At 40.5% G+C, this 17708-nt stretch overlaps 1 protein-coding gene across 1 annotated transcript in view; it reads left to right on the forward strand.

Moving 5' to 3' along the window:
* The first annotated feature begins 430 nt into the window (after positions 1-430).
* Positions 431-17708, forward strand: part of trpc5a (transient receptor potential cation channel, subfamily C, member 5a) — a 196283-nt gene continuing 179005 nt past the window's right edge. Inside the window, exon 1 of the mRNA XM_006803430.2 lies at positions 431-841. The gene's annotated coding sequence lies outside the window, so the exon portion shown is untranslated. The remainder of the gene's footprint in view (positions 842-17708) is intronic.

Below are 17708 nucleotides of genomic sequence, written 5' to 3' on the forward strand. Positions count from 1 at the left end.
AAGCACCACTGTTTTAACAACTCCATAATATAACGATTAAAGTGCTGGATATCAAATATTTGTTGAGCTGAGTAGAAAACATCAACGTGCAAAGTCTTTATTAAACACGCCTGTCACAAAAAAGAAAAATACAACTATATAAATCAAAAAGAAACAGAGAGGAGCGTTCCTATTCCAAATGCAGTGGAGTGGAAATGGAGTGGATCTATACCATTTCATTTGATGGGGGTCAACAGCGAGAGAGAGCGAGAGGACGTGAAGTGGTATCTCGTCCGTGTCACCGGTTACCGACGCCTCTCTGTGGAAACAAGACACCCTGCAAGCAACCGCGTGGGCTGCACTAAAACTCTATCTCGGATTTAAAAAAAAAATCATCACCTGTAGCTACAGGATTTAGATTTCAGACACACACAGAGAGAGAGAGAGCATCTCTGCTATCTTCCGCTGAAGCAGCCGCCGGCGTCAGGATGGAGGCGCAGCATCAGCAGCACGAGCACAAGCGTCGCGAGCCGCTCCGTCTTCGTCCGGATGGCGCGAGGAGGACGAGCTGAAGAAGAAAGTGGTGGAAGAAGAAGAAGCAGAGAAGAAGAAGAAAAGGAGAAGAAGCACAAGAAGACGGCTGGAAGGTGGAGGAGGAAATCCCGCGAGAAAAGAAAAGACAGAAAGACGGACAGACAAGCGCAGAGAACGCAGAGAGTGAGAAAGCTCCGCACGTGAAGTGCGCGAGACCTTCAGGGAGAAGGGAGTTAACGTTCATTTTGGAGGAGCGCAGCGGCCGTTTTTTATTATTATTTATTATTTTCCCCACAACAACGGAGAAACAAGGTCTCCGGACAAAAAGGTAAGAGCCACCAAACATTGACTGTTTTCTTCTTCTTCTAAATCCGGCTTAAACCGGCAAACAGCGCGAATTAACACCTGTAAGCGTCCGTAATTGATTAATTGACTGAAGCTGTGGCCGGTTTTTAAAAAATAAACAAGATAACTGAAGGGCTGCCTGGAAACGGCGCCAGCGCTCGGCTGTACCTGTTATCATGTTTCCCCAAAATTAAACGTCGGCCATGGTGTTGGAGCGTCAGTTTTAACATAAGCAAGAGCAGCAATGAAGGGCCAATAAAGCTGGTACTTTTACAGCTTTTATATACGGCTTGTCCTCAACTAAGATCTTCCTCCACACGCCTGGTCTTAACAACAACAACAAGTAAAAATAAAAAAAGACTGGAGTGTGTCAGATGTGCTTTAAACCCAAAGAAAGACTGAATTTGTGCCACAGTTCTCGTCCATCCCTCCCACATGTTCTGACTATATTACACCTTCACACTTGAGCTGGAGCTGCTTTTATACGTGCTGATAAGCCAACCTGGATGTGCTGCTTACCTGAATTCGTGCTGTGGCGTCTTTATGAATTCTGGGCACTTGGTCTGATTTAATTTAAGAATTTGAATGTTCTTGTCCTGTTCTTGCTCAGGCTGTTGCGGGTTGTATGTGTGTTGTTGCAGGGAGAGAGAGAGAGGTAGGGTTTGGCTGGGAGATGCTTTGGGTGACTGGTGGGTGGTTTATGTATCCTGACTCTATTGACTAATGCTGGAAAGAGAGGGGGTGTAGAGGGAGTGCGCGCGCGCGTGTGTGAGAGAGGAGGGCTGCAGAGTTTGTGTTGGTCTCCGAAGGCTCGGTTCTTGCGCGTTCGTGCGTTTTGCCTGTGCGAGATGGATGTTGTGCAGTGTTTTTTGGGGGCGGGGGTTTAGGGGGGCGGGCGTGCACGTGTGGCTAGACTGTGCTTTTCTGTGTTCATGCAGACACGTGCGCGCGTGTATATGAGAGCACATAACAGAAGAAATAAAAAAACAAATTAAAAAAGTGAGAAGAGACGGATGGAGCTGCAGAACGTGCGCGTGTGTTGTTTTTATGAGTGCGCACACACGTTAGCACGCCACCGCGGACCCAACGGCTTTTCCTGCATATTAAGCTGCGTCCCCCCCCAACACACACTTTTATTTAAGCGTTTCCCTTTTCCTCCTGACGGGAAGCTTTGTTTGAAATGTCAGACTAAACATTAAGTTTACACACACACACAGCAGTGGCTCCACAACACGAACATCCAGCAGCAAAGGAACAATTATTGCGCCCAGTTGTAGCTTGAGATTTTAATTAATTGCGAAACATCAGCTTGTCAGCAATTGTGAAACGTTCATTTCAGCCCGAGCTCCACGCCTCTGTGAGGGAAAACCGACATGTTTGTGTGAGTCGGGACAAAAGGACAACAAAATAATTTAGATCCTCCTAATTATCACGAGTAATTATAACAGCAGCAGCTGAATATTTGTTGCCGGAACAGATTCGAGGAGACCTTTTTTTCCTTTTTAACAATTAAAGTGATTAGTCATTTGACACAAATCAGTTTTGATGATTAATCCGTTGTCTTAGTCATTTGTTTGTCTGTTTTGTGTCTCTGTTAATTACCTCTGACAAAGAGCTTTGTGGTTGGTTCAATTTATGCGTTCAGTTTTTGTTTGTTTGACTGTATAGTAGATCATTAGTTATGGACATCTTATGTCAATCTTACTCTGAAGTAGTTTTCCAACAGTTTCAGTGTCACAGTTATATTTTTAATGTACATAAATGCTCATACTGTCTTGGGTTAGGGTCTTGATGCTCGAGTTAAATCAACACTTTTGTATTGTTTTTTGTTTTTGTTTTTTCAGTAGAAACACAAAAACCTGCTTCTGTATGTGATCCATTGATCAATGTTTTTTGTGGTAAATTTTAATCTGGAGCATGATGGGAAAAGTCTTAGTGTTAATATAACTATAGTTTCTGAAATTGTGCCTCTGCAAGATCGCCAGTCTTTGCAACATCTTACAGTCTACGGTGACTAAAACCTTTCTGCAGAAGTGATTAACCCCTGGAGTTGATCTAGATCCCGATTTTATTTTATTTTTTAAATTCTCTACCATTTGGGGTAATATGTTTCACAAACATATGAAACTGAAATAAGGAATATTAGTAGACTTCTTGTTGGTATTCACATCAAAATATCAGAAGCAGATCTGTGTGCAGGTATTAACACGTTCTTACTCCCAAAGCATAGTATTTTATGCTAGGTGACAAATCATCGATATATTACACTTCCAGGCACCCAAGACGTCCCTAGATTACAAGATAAAAAAAAAGGAAATATGAGAACCATTTGGAATGAATCTACATATGTACTTTCATTTTACTTAAATCTTAAGTTTTGGAAAACACTATCTAAAATGATTAAAGTGCTGGTTAAGGTTTGGGATAAGGTTCTGGTTAGCGTTAGGGCTGGAATGAGTACTACCTTGTGAGCGTTATTGTACTGGATTTTATCCATAACCCGGCGCGTAGCATAAGAATCCGGAAGGTCCCCTTTCGCATTCCTCAGGAACGCTGCGGGACTTGACAAATCGTCAGTATATTGTGCCGCGGGAATGAGAATGGACTGCAGGTATCCTTCAGAATCGAGGTGCTTGGTGGATGTATCCAGTCACTGTATATTTTTTTCATGTACGTTAAATGTCAAACTAAACAAACTACTGTTTAGCTAGATTCAAACAATGAGATCTTCTGATATGTCGGCCAATAGTTATGTAGTGTCAATGTGAGAACGAGTGATGGATTACCCCTTTAAGCTCTCTTTGGCTCTGCTTGGATCAGACACTGATTGTGTTTGTGGTGTTTCCGACAGAGACGTTGCAAAGTTCCCTGTCTCTTTATTATCTTTTACATTTTCGTTCATCATTTTAAATGTGAATATATCAGATAATATAGCAAATATCTAATACTGGGTGATCTATCACCCTGGCAAATCTAATAATTAACAGTGAGTAAGTATTTAGGGGGGAAAACATCTATCAAATGAAATCAACATAATACATTAAATGTCTAAAGAAGATTCAGCTAAAGCACTGACTAATATCACAACATCCAGTTTGGTTCTGATCGAAGCAGATGGAAAGTCAGTCTCATCCACCTTTATATATAGAGATTGAAAATGTGACGTCATTCAGGGGTAAAACCGCAAAGGATTCTGGGTACGAGTGGCAAGCGGTACTAGCGCACGCAGGCTTTCACATGAAAACAGTCACACGGAGATAAAAAGAAACACAAAAAATAGCACGAAGCTGTTGTGTTATTAACTGACATGCGACCGGCACCGATCTCTTTACCCATCGGCCTTTTCGTCAAGTCTGTCTTTGTACGGACCTGCCGTGTTCTCCGTAGTTTTGTACATAACTGTTTTTGGGGGAAATAAAATGCAAGTAGGGATTAAAAACGCAGAATTAATAATTACCGGTCCTGGAAATACTAGCACTCGATGCAGTGTTTTGATTTTGTTGCCACGGGTACCCACAAAGCAATGCGCGAAAGTCATGTGGCCTGTCAATCTGTATTCTGACACAGAACGTCTCCCAAGACACAAAATGACAGTATTTTTCATGTTTTTCTGCTGTTTGTTCCAATGGTGTTGATTATGCAACACTTCACACTTCAGTGAGCCCCCCCCCAATCTTTTTTTGTGCTTCGTCCAAATGTTACCTCAGCAGCTGCAGAGAGGGATGCATTTAAGGTGTGCAGATAGAGCTCTAAAGACTTATACTGGAGTCAGATTTGTGTGCTTTCTTTCTCTTAAATTGCACTATAAACGATGGAAAGTTGACGTGTGGCTTCTAACCAGCATCTAGCATTTCTTAAGCACAAGCATCAACGAGGGTGCTGGGATACAGAGGTGAGAGATGAAAAAACGAGATAAAAGTGGAGAACTCAAAGCATGGGAGTAAAAGTGCTTTGTTAGAGGGCTTTAATATGCATAAGAGAACCAGTGGAGTTGGTGTTTGCATTGTTGAACATTACCATCAGGTGGCTGCAGCTTGTCTGTTAATCTAAAATCTGAACATGTGAAAAAGGAGCAGCTGAAGGTTTATGATCATCCACCAGGTTTGTTAACATGATGCGTGCTCCACCGTTATTGACTGAATTGCGTGTTTTGTTTTGTTTTTTGTTTTGTTTTTTTTGTTTGTTTGCTTGAAGAGGCTTGGCTATATTTAGATTTGTGAACGCATGCAGATTCACCCCCAAATTGCCTTATTTTGTGGAGAAGAAAGGTTTTACAGTGAATTAGGTTGTATTTATGGCTGTATCCAGATAGCAATGAGCATTCCTTTATTAGCTCTTTTATGGGTCACATTTGGTCTTAACTGTTTGATTGGCCTTGTCTGTAGGCCCACAAAACATGGGCTTAGTCGGGAGTAGCGTGACTGCTTTAAACATGTTTATGTTCCACCTGAGCTGTAATTGACAAAAGTCACACGGATTTGGCTTGTGTGTGTCTGCAAATCGTGAGGAAGACAGGAAGGGGGGGTAACAAGTCACTGGATAACATCATGTGCGAATTCAGTGTGTTGTATTTGCTTCTCACCTTGTGTAAGCTGTTGTCAGCACTTTACACCTATTTTCTCCTGTCCTACTTTCGCTGTTCACATATCATGTGTTTTACAGGGAAATTCCCAGGAAAGGTTTTTGTCCTTAAAATGTTTTTTTTTTTTTACTCTGTTACTGTTGTTGTGCCTGAAACGTGCATCAATGAGACCATGTTAACCAGCAGTAACCACATTAACCTCAGGAGACAGAAGGCTGTGCTTCACGTCCTAATTAGACCTTTGTTTTGGGTTCTTTCTTCCTCCTTTTCTTTTTCTTTTTTGTTTGTTTGTTTTCCAATTCCAGATGTGTTTGATTTTCAGGTGCTTGTTAGGTTCAGACACCTGTAGTGAAACTAGGGAGCAGGTGGAAGAGATCCTGGAGAGGTGGAGGTAAGCGCCGGAGAAAAGAGGGATGGAAGTACATGTGTGCATGAGTTCAAATACCCGGGATCGACCATTCAAAGCAGACGGTGCCCAAGAGAGGTGACAAAGAGAGTGCAGACAGGTTGGAGTGGGAGGAGATGAGTGTTGGGGTAGTTTGTGCCAGAAGGATGAAGAAGAAGGTTTAGAAGATGGTGGTATAACCTGCTGTGACTTATGTTTGGAGTCGGTGGCTCTGACAAAAAGACAGGAGGCTGAGCTGAAGATGTTCATGTTTTCATTGGCTTGACCAGAAGGGAGAAGATTGGAAATGAGTGCATCACAGGGACAGATGTGGTTTAGCAGTTTGGAGATGAGGTTAGAGAGGCAAGGATGAGATGGTTTGGAAATGTAAAACTGAGGGATAGTGAATGTGATGGAGAATGTTGAAGATGGAGCTGCCAAGTAAGTAGAAAACGGGAAGACCACAGAGAAGATTAATGGATGTGGTGAAAGAGGACGTGCATAAGGCTGGTGTGACAGAGGAGGATGGTAGGGTGAGATGGAGATGATCATGAAAATGATCGACTACAACTTCTGAAGGGAGCAGCTGAAAGAAGAAAAGGTTGATCCTGGTTTGGACTAAAGTATGCATCATCTCGACAGTCACTGTGCATTTTGAAAAATGATGAGCTGGGAGTAGGAGTATCATGCACAGTGCAGAATCATTTTTGCTAAGTCCTACTCTGTGGGACTCCTTTGTAAAGGAGGAAAAAGTGGCTAAGAGAATTAAAAACATTTTTTTAACACAAAATAGCAGTCTGTGCAGGGAAAAGGGGAACTTGATCACATACAGGTTTCAATGTGATGTTACCCTAAGCTTCTCACTAGTATATCACTGCCCCTGACTTTTAAAGGGATAATGTAGGACGACTAACAGAAAATATATTGAAAAAGTATTAAATAGTGGATAAAATCAGGTTTGGAGAATTTGCTATTGCAGAAAGAGGTTTGGGCATTTATTAAAAAAAAGATTCATCCTCTGTGAATGAGGATTTGCTCCTTTCTGCCTGCTGACATTACTGCAGATTTGGCTTTTCACTGTGAGTTTGTAGAGACTTTTAGCCTAAAGCTTGAGCATGAATATTTTTATTTTCTTTCATTTCGTTTCCATTTTGTGGGCTTGTGATGTCATTAAACGAGCAATAAGTAAATAAGTAAATGTGCAGCTGTTGCTGGTGTTGCGATGGTCTTTGAGTTTTCACATGTGCGATATGAAGCTGGGTTTCAGCTGACAGGAAGTGTTTTGGGTTTTTTTGCACAGCTCTGACCTGTGTGGGTGAGGACTTTTTGTTTTTTAAACCACCACAGTCCTCTCTCTCTTTCTTTCCATCACTTTTTTGTTCCTCCTCCACTCTTTTATTTTTGAGAGAGAGAGAGGTGCTTGGCTTGTGATTGTTTTGTGCAGCAGAGTGAAACACAGGCAGTGCACTTTATCCTGCCTGGACTCTTCACTCCCCCCTTCTCCTTCTCATCACTCACTGATGATCCCTTGTCCATGCTGCTCCCTCTTTGATCTTCCTCCATCACTTCTCCTTCCTTCTCTAACTCCGCCTCCTTCACTTAGATCATTTGCCTTCATTTTGTTATTCTCTTTCGCTCCACTCGTCGTCCTCCTGTCTTATTTTTCTCCCCCTTCATCTTCCATTCTTCTCCCCCCGATCCCCGTTCTCCTCTCATCACTTCACTCAAAGGCAAAGCTGTGACGTCGAGTGTCTTGTCTATCTCACGCAACCTCTTTTTCTTTCCTTGCTTCTCTCTCTCTCTGCTTGGTTTTCTATTTTGGGTCTTCTTTTCGTTTCTCTCCCCTCGCCTTGCTGCTTTTCTCTCCGTCATCTTGCAGTACTACTTCTTCTTCTTTAAAATGATAGCTCAGTCTTTGTTTAGTCCCCTTCCTTTTTCCCTCTCTTCTTACCTCACCCCTTTCACCATCCTCCCCATTCTTGTCTTCCTCTATCCCTTCCACTTTATTCTCCCAACAAAGTGTGTAACGGTACATTGGTCCACAGTGTAGATTGTTGTTTTTACAGTAATGGCTGGGTGAACATGGTTGTGGAGTATGGACTTCACAGCGACTGAAAATGAAATGAAGTGTGAAAAGTCCAGGGGGAAAAAGAAATCAAGGTACTTCATGTGATTGATGTTCATGTGATCTTGTTTCCTGGTCTCCCACAGCACTGTGACTCCTGCCTCCTAATGCACACTCTTTTGAGGCCTTTCTCTCTGCAAAAACAGAGTCATGTGACGGTAATTACAAAACAGTGGGTCAAAATGTCACAATTTTAGCGCCAGTATTGTGAAACCAATATGTCTTCCTCCTCATGTCCACTCTTCTTCTTTTCTCTGTAATAACAGTCACAATGACCTTTCAGTAGACACTTGGAAGGCAAATGACTGCCATGATACCTCATCTCACACACACACACACACACACACACACTGTGATGCATGTGAGCACGCTTGAGATGCCTATACACTCGACTGAGCATGCATTGATACATGACAGGACCTGCACGTGTTGCAGTGCATACTCACACATACAGCAGCACAGCCTCCTAGAAATTTCATCATCATCATGTATTATTAAATTGCCTTCAGAGTTGGGGTGGAAAATGTAATTGCTAAATGAATTGTCTTTAGAGGCAGTCCTTTCTTTTAATTGCATTATTCGATATTTATGATCTGCATCGGGGCCGTGCAGTACATAAAAATATATTTTCAGTTGGGATTTTGGCTCCCAGCAATTTTAAGACAAAAATAATTAAGTACAAATTAACTACTGCACTTCCTGTTTTACATGGATGCTTTTGTTTTATCCTGTCTTTTAAAGCCACAGTAGCCCTTTAATTTGCAGGAGTGTGCAGAAATGCAGACAACACAATCTGTGGTACATTACAGCTTTGATGTGGTGGCTGTAGCTCAGGTGGTAGAGCAGGTCAGCTACTAACTGGAAGGCTGGTGGTTCGATCTGCATGCCAATATCCCCGGGCACGATACTAACCCTGCGTTGCTCTCTGATGCATTCATAGGAGTGTGAATGTGTGTGAATGTTAGATAGGCACTAACAGCTTAGAAAAAAAGTGCTTGTGTGAATGGGTAAAGCGTTTTGAGTGCTCAGAGTAGAAAAGCTGTATAAGAACCACTTCTTGTACCATGTGCATCAAGGACAATGTATACAGATCTGTAGTTTTTTAATTACACTTGTCAGAAGATCTGTCCAGTTAAATTAAGGTTGGGCAATTGGACAAATTTATTGACTATCAACGGTAGGCTGAGCCTTTTGCTTATAATTTTTACAAGAACGGATTTATTTATTTGCCCATGAGTAAGTTTGCTGCTAATGTAGGTTGAAACCAGTGATGGGAATAACGGCGTTACTAACGGCGTTACTTTTTTCAGTAACGAGCAGAGATGGGTAGTAACGCGGTACTTGTAACGCGTTACTGTAATCCGATTACTTTTTTGAAGTAACGAGTAAAGTAAGGGATTACTATTGCAAAAACGGTAATTGGATTACCGTTACTTTCCCGTAGGAACGCTGCGTTACTGCGTTACTAAAACCATGATTTTTTGTGAGAATGTCTCATGACAGTGACGTAAGCAAGTGCGACGTTTGTGAAAACAGCTGTGCGCAGATCAACAATGGATCATATATCGAGTGCGGGAGAGAGTATGAGCGTGCAGCGTTTAAAGCGTGGAAGTACTGACCTTACTTTGAGTTTGATTCCATAAAAAGTGACATAAAAATTAGTGTCCGTTGTGCGTGGGAAGAAAACTTCTTTTTACAGCGAAAAAAACCCCTAAACTTCCGTGCAAACGCCGAGTGCGCTATGACGCAATGGGAAAGTCACAGAGAAACTCGCAGATTCTTCCACTGACCGCTGCGGCACACCTGCACCAAGGTAAACCTCCGCCCACCTGCTTTACAGGTGAAAATAGAGCAAAAGGACCGCTGAGTCTTTGACTTTATTTATTTTCTGCTGTGTTTTACTTGCATCTATTTGAAAGAGTGAGTGTAAACACAAAAAATATTTTATTTTATGTGCTGGAATGTGCAGAAAATAGGTTTAAATATTAAACAAATTTCTTCCAGTCAGAGAATGTTGCATATAATTAAATTTTTGCTTGATGGATAAAGTTAAAAGATTAAAACTAATAAAACAAGTTTTAAAAAGGGACTTTTCCATTTGATTACATTTTGTATGATGGATTATGTAGAAAAAGTAGAATTGGGCTGAAAGATATATCGCTTTATCACCTATTCAGGTTGTAAATCGTGTTTTTAAAAAGTAACTAAGTAATTAATTACTTTTGAAAATAAGTAATCAGTAAAGTAACGGGATTACTTTTTGGGGGAAGTAATCAGTAATTAGTTACTGATTACTTTTTTCAAGTAACTTGACCAACACTGGTAATGAGTAATCCCAAACTGCTCCGCATTCAATAAGGCTTTTGTGTTTTTGTTTTTTTTTTTACATGTTTTAATCCTTTGTATCTTGTTCTATTTAATCTCAACAAGCCCCTAAAAACAGCCAGTGATCAGTGTCGGCCTCTCTTCGTTTTTATTACCGCTAATCATTTTAAAGCTCAGTTTCTAAAACCTTATGTAACTGCAGCCCAGTCTATGCAGCAGTATATTAATGACTAACCTCGTATTGTGGATGGATTATCTCAGTTGTTCTCCTGACTGAACCTTGGTCTGTTTACAGCATCCTGCCATTCGATTGCATTTGTCCCGAACCTTTGGGAACCCTCACATTAACTTTTATCAAGTGGGGAAAAAAGTTGCCGTTCATCCTCCAGCTTCACTGTTTATATTATGCTAACATAGCTGTGTCGCTAGCGATCACATAGCACATCATTATATACCAGCTAGCCAAACTTCAGTGACCCTATAAAAGTCACTGCTGTTTACTTTCTTGTCTTCATTTATGTCGGAAATGATAGCAGAGCTGTAACTTATAACTCCATTAAATTTCATAAATTCAGTTTTCATGGATGCCTGGACGTTAAACTTAATTGTTACACCTTTTAGATCAGCAACACTAATCATTTTATTAAAGATGAAAGGATTTGGAAAGTTTTTAACTCTCAGTGATGCTGCAGTGATTGTGTGACTTGGGGATCTGCAGCAGAGTTTGGACCCAGGCACGGCTAATTATGTCAGGCTTAAAGACTGGATAACCGTGTTTACAGGCTGTTCCAGCAGTTATCTGTCTCATACACTCAACCAAACAACAAATACTTTTTGTTTAATTTTGTAAGTCAAAAATCTAAATCTCTCTTCCAGCAAACATTAAAAAAAATCTTTTGTGCGATCTGTTGCATCTCAAATAAATAAATAAATGAATAATCCAAAAAGTAGCTTCATTAATACTGAAACAAACAAGTAAAGGTCAAATATTCCCTCTTAACAAAACTTAGAAATTGTAAACATGCAAATCAGTCTGTGCATGATTACATACTCGAGTATATCCCCTATGGTCGATTATTGGACTAACGATTGTCAGTTGGAAAGATTTTATCGCCCAACCTTAGTGTAAATAAGTCATTGAACCTTCTGTTTTGTTTTGTTTTGTTTTGCCTTAAGAGCAAGCATATATAAAAGGGACTGTGATGATGTTGCAGACCATTGGGCTTTAATGTAACACAGGTACTATACGTCTCTACCTCAATCTAATCATTCTTTCAGATCTTAATTCGTATGGAAAAAATGATAACTGCAGTCATTGTTACATGCTGGCTGTTTTCAGTTTTTCAGCCACTTCTTAAATAAAATGGCTTAATGCTAAGTGTTGCAAATAAATATATTTTTGCATGTTAAACAACTGGAGGTGAGTTTGCGAGGCTGGTTAGGTTTAGGCACCCAAAATAAAAGCTCTCACGTTGTTATCAACCAGAGAAAAAGCTCGAGTTTTAAACAGAGATTTTTACATGTATTTTATGCAACTGCTAGACAGTTATTACATAATGTGGGTAGCTTTCTGTTTATCACAGATTACAATGGATGATAATGATGGTGGATGTCATTGCACCTACAGGTTATATCTCTTATATAACGTGTTATCAGCGATAACCACTGATCACAGCTATTCATTCAGTGTGATAGCACCAGAAGTGGCTGATCCAGTCACATTACACACACAGACACACACACACATTTAATGCAGTTGTTTTGATGGGGCAGGAAGTGGTGGTGCTGTTAATCAGCAGAGTGATCACTTATCACTCTGTACACAAACGCATGGAAACACACACTTACATTTACACAACTGTAGCTGCACACTAATCAGTGTCATATATGCTTTATTAGCTGAGAACACACACGTCACACATACAGCTGGTAGTAGAGTCATATTGTCAGTGAGTGGAACATCATCACCAGTCCTTTAAAACAGCAGCCTCAAAACAATCCCTCGGGACCTTGAGCTAATGAGCCAAAGGACGGATGGACACACACACACAGGCCGTCAAACACAGTCACCCAATCATTACAGGCTTTCTGACAGAAAATTTTATTGGACGATTTATCAACTGAATGGCTTAATTCTCATCTAAGTATCTTGATTTTAAACTGAACTTTGTTGTCAGGTTTGAAAAATCAGACGGATTAAAGCTGAGATTTCTAACGCTGACACTACAAAAAGCAGTGGTGCTTACTACATGACTTTGTACTTCACTTGGAGGAGACGTGCATTTGTATTTGAGCCCGGTTACAACAAATTAGAGATATGGGGACGTCCTTGCATTCACCCTCAGTTGAATTTATGTGGACCCTCACATACTTGTGGATGTGTAAATTACAGAATGTATGATACTTGGGTGATTGAAGGCTAAGAGAAACCGTAGTTTCTACAGACAGATTATTGTGTCATCCTGTAAAATTACATAATATAAATGTAATGGTAGAGATGAGCAGGACCGATAACATTTACTGCTTAACTCCCACATTAATGTTACCATTTTGTTATTAACCAAAGCGGCTAGCTGTCACCTTAATGGTAACTTGGCAGTCTAATAAAGGTAATGGAGTTATAAATATGTTTTTAAAGTTAAAGATGGATAATGTTGCCATTGGATAAAGGTATGTTTGAGTGCAGATGAATCTGCTTTTTTTCTTCTTTTTTTTTTCTTTTACAGATTTTATTCCAGTTCTGCGTCCCGATGCACCCATTCTAATTATCCTAGTGCCAGTTATTGGGAGTGCATTAGCTTGTGACCCCCTGAGGCTGGATTTGTGACTAAAGGGTAATTGCTAATAGTTAAGGAGCTAACGTTAACATGTGCTCTGTCAGGTTAACATTTATGACAATTGTTTAGTACTTGAATATTCTTGGGGGTTAGGCTGACCTCTCAAAATTCCTCCTGAAGCGTTGTTTAGTGTTGTCAAAACAATTTTCATTTTCTTCACCTTCTTTCAGCACATAGTTTTCCTTATTCAGCTGTTTTCACCAGATTCCACTACACAGCATTCACACTGCATTTTTGCAGGAAATGCAACTTTTTCTAGTTTATTTTCATTTTTTGACAACCCTAGTTTAAAATGTGTGTCATTTTTAACTACAATACCACAAAATTGTTTGTCTGTGTCCTGGAAGGTGAGGACTTCGTTCTAACAAAATACAATAAAGAGAAACAAATTATCTTTGGCTTTTTCCAAATATCTTTATGTGTTAGACTGTTTATAGGAATACACTGGACATTTCCACGGAGTTTGGAAAACATGGTCACCTCTTTTTTTTTTTTTTTTTCTTCTTTTTTTTTTTTTGCGTTATACACACTATTATCAGATTAGCTCTTCAAACACAGCTAATGTACAGTATAATTATCACCTACACCTGCCTCAGGGTGCCACTTAACTACAGATTCTTTAGTAGTTTGCGAGAAGGAGTTATCTTTTTTTAATACATGAGTCCTTCTGACTGTGAATGAACTGTACATCATTTATCCATAACCCTAAAGATCTGGACAGTGAACCTCTCCATAACTGGTTAAGAGACCAGTTGGTAACCACTGGTCACTTCAGATTCCCTGATCAATTCACAAGTGTTTGCCAGCGTTTGTAGAGTCTCAACTATACAGGTATTGCGATCGTGGCTCAAGAGTTGGGAGTTCGCCTTGTAATCGGAAGGTTGCCGGTTTGAGCCCCGGCTTGGACAGTCTCGGTCGTTGTGTCCCTGGGCAAGACACTTCACCCGTTGCCTACTGGTGATGGTCAGAGGGCCCGGTGGCGCCAGTGTTCAGCAGCCTCGCCTCTGTCAGTGCGCCCCAGGGTGGCTGTGGCTACAATGTAGCTTGCCATCACCAGTGTGTGAATGGGTGGATGACTGGATGTGTAAAGCACTTTGGGGTCCTTAGGGACTAGTAAAGCGCTATACAAATACAGGCCATTTATACATTCTCAAATTACTTACTTTTGTCTTAATTTTATTATCCACTTTTTCGATATAAAAAAAAAAATCCTTAAAATCTATTTTGAAAAGACTCCTTTCCTTCACATTATACACAGCGTCCGCTTACATCAGTAATAGTTCATAGTTCAGATACCGACTTTAATTGTTGTGTTACAGGTTTTCTATGCTAACACAAAAGTAATTAAAATTTAAACTGGAAAACTGAACTGAAAGTGTGATTTTTGTTTAGGTTCTATTCATAATTTTCCCAAGCAAAAATCCTCAACTTGTTCACTGTACAGTGGGGCAAAAAAGTATTTAGTCAGCCACCGATTGTGCAAGTTCCCCCACTTAAAATGATGACAGAGGTCAGTAATTTGCACCAGAGGTACACTTCAACTGTGAGAGACAGAATGTGAAAAAAAAATCCATGAATTCACATGGTAGGATTTGTAAAGAATTTATTCGTAAATCAGGGTGGAAAATAAGTATTTGGTCAATAACAAAAATACAACTCAATACTTTGTAACATAACCTTTGTTGGCAATAACAGAGGTCAAACGTTTACTATAGGTCTTTACCAGGTTTGCACACACAGTAGCTGGTATTTTGGCCCATTCCTCCATGCAGATCTTCTCAAGAGCAGTGATGTTTTGGGGCTGTCGCCGAGCAACACGGACTTTCAACTCCCGCCACAGATTTTCTATGGGGTTGAGGTCTGGAGACTGGCTAGGCCACTCCAGGACTTTCAAATGCTTCTTACGGAGCCACTCCTTTGTTGCCCGGGCGGTGTGTTTTGGATCATTGTCATGTTGGAAGACCCAGCCTCGTTTCATCTTCAAAGTTCTCACTGATGGAAGGAGGTTTTGGCTCAAAATCTCACGATACTTGGCCCCATTCATTCTGTCCTTAACACGGATCAGTCGTCCTGTCCCCTTGGCAGAAAAACAGCCCCATAGCATGATGTTTCCACCCCCATGCTTCACAGTAGGTATGGTGTTCTTGGGATGCAACTCAGTATTCTTCTTCCTCCAAACACGACGAGTTAAGTTTATACCAAAAAGTTCTACTTTGGTTTCATCTGACCACATGACATTCTCCCAATCCTCTGCTGTATCATCCATGTGCTCTCTGGCAAACTTCAGACGGGCCTGGACATGCACTGGCTTCAGCAGCGGAACACGTCTGGCACTGCGGGATTTGATTCCCTGCCGTTGTAGTGTGTTACTGATGGTGACCTTTGTTACTTTGGTCCCAGCTCTCTGCAGGTCATTCACCAGGTCCCCCCGTGTGGTTCTGGGATCTTTGCTCACCGTTCTCATGATCATTTTGACCCCACGGGATGAGATCTTGCGTGGAGCCCCAGATCGAGGGAGATTATCAGTGGTCTTGTATGTCTTCCATTTTCTGATGATTGCTCCCACAGTTGATTTTTTCACACCAAGCTGCTTGCCTATTGTAGATTCACTCTTCCCACTCTGGTGCAGGTCTACAATTCTTTTCCTGGTGTCCTTCGAAAGCTCTTTGGTCTTGGCCATGGCGGAGTTTGGAGTCTGACTGGTTGAGGCTGTGGACAGGTGTCTTTTATACAGATGATGAGGTCAAACAGGTGCCATTCATACAGGTAACGAGTGGGGGACAGAAAAGCTTCTTACAGAAGACGTTACAGGTCTGTGAGAGCCAGGGATTTTCCTTGTTTGAGGTGACCAAATACTTATTTTCCACCCTGATTTACGAATAAATTCTTTACAAATCCTACCATGTGAATTCATGGATTTTTTTTTCACATTCTGTCTCTCACAGTTGAAGTGTACCTCTGGTGCAAATTACTGACCTCTGTCATCATTTTAAGTGGGGGAACTTGCACAATCGGTGGCTGACTAAATACTTTTTTGCCCCACTGTAGCTGCTCCAGTGTTCATGTGGTTTCATACTTTTAGGTAGGGACTACTTAAAATTCACAGTAATTCACTATAGTCAAAAATAATTAGTTTGATCAGCTCAAAAAATGGGAAAATTCCAGAAATACTTAAAATAGTAAAATAATTAGTATTATAGGAGGAGAAATAATGTATATATATAAAATATATAAGATATAAAATAGGCAAACCTTCACTAAATGTCAAGTCAGATCACTTTTGTTTTCCAGCTTTTAAAAAACAAAGTGACACAGACTATTTTGTACATATGTAAAACACCGGCATTTTTCCATGTAGTGTAGTAACCAAACCATTCTGGATTTTGGTGTACAGTGGTCCCTCGCTTATCGCGGGAGTTACGTTCCAAAAATAACCCGCAAGAAAAAAAAGTCTGTATTATAGAATGATGATATTATGGAATGAACCGCGGTTGCCTTTTACGGTGCAAAACGCTTTGTCGACATTGTTGTGTTTGTCGGGGAGAAAACTTGCAAACTCACAGTACAGCACTTCAGAGTCACACTGCTAGCCATCAAAGATTTATGTAAATTTGACAAGCTGAATGCATTCTGTACAATGGTCTACAGCCAATCAGGACGGAGAACACCATGCGCTAAAACAGCAAGGCGCGAAAGGTGAACCGCGTCGCGTTATAGCGAGGGACCGCTTTATGCTGTTCCAAGGATCTATATCCAGTTAGCAAGGCAAGAAATAAGAAGTCACCATAAAAGCAAAGGTTTACAGAAAACTAAAGCATGATGTAAAATATAATTTCATTGGATGTGATATTGTTTTTCTGAGCTAGACGTTGTACCTCTTATATTGCTGACAGATTTCTCCATTATTGCAATACGCCTGTCATGATTATTCTGGCTTCTTTCTGTTTTCTTTTGTTCTGTTCCTGAAATGAAATGTTAATTTGACATGCACAAAGTGCTCCCTCAACTCTTGCAGTTCTTTGTCTCGAATGGCTGTCAATAAAGACGTAAATCAAGCTACAGCGTCCAGCAGCCAACTGCGTTCATTATTCAGGAAAGCACTACAGCATGACAATGATCCAAGTACTTCCTGTGCAGATAATTAATGGGGTAATATTTCAGCATAATCTAACACAATAAGTTGAATTTTGGCTAATACTGATTAGGAACAATTATGTTTTTATGGATGGTTTTGTAGAAGTTCTTTATGGTTTTGTGGATACCAGAGACAATTTCATTTCTGTAAATGGAGTTAATGGACTGCATTGATTAGTCAGTGCTTCTGTCTATTTATTGGTGATGTAACCATCAGAGAGAAAAAAAATGCTTTTCAGTGTCTCAACCTGGGCTCCATGCAGGAGGAGCTTGGCAAACCTCTCACTCTAGTTTAAGCGGCCAGACGTTGTGTTTGTGTTACCGCATACTAGTTTTACTCTTCTGTAAATATTTAGAGATTAAACAAAGCTAAAGCAAGATGGATTGTTGGATGTGGAGCACAAACAGACGAATCAAATGAATCTTATTCATTGGGTAAGTACACACTCATTCCCAGACGAG

Source organism: Neolamprologus brichardi, chromosome 3 (genome assembly GCF_056152115.1).
Source record: "Neolamprologus brichardi isolate AB-2024 chromosome 3, ASM5615211v1, whole genome shotgun sequence".
NCBI lineage: Eukaryota > Metazoa > Chordata > Actinopteri > Cichliformes > Cichlidae > Neolamprologus > Neolamprologus brichardi.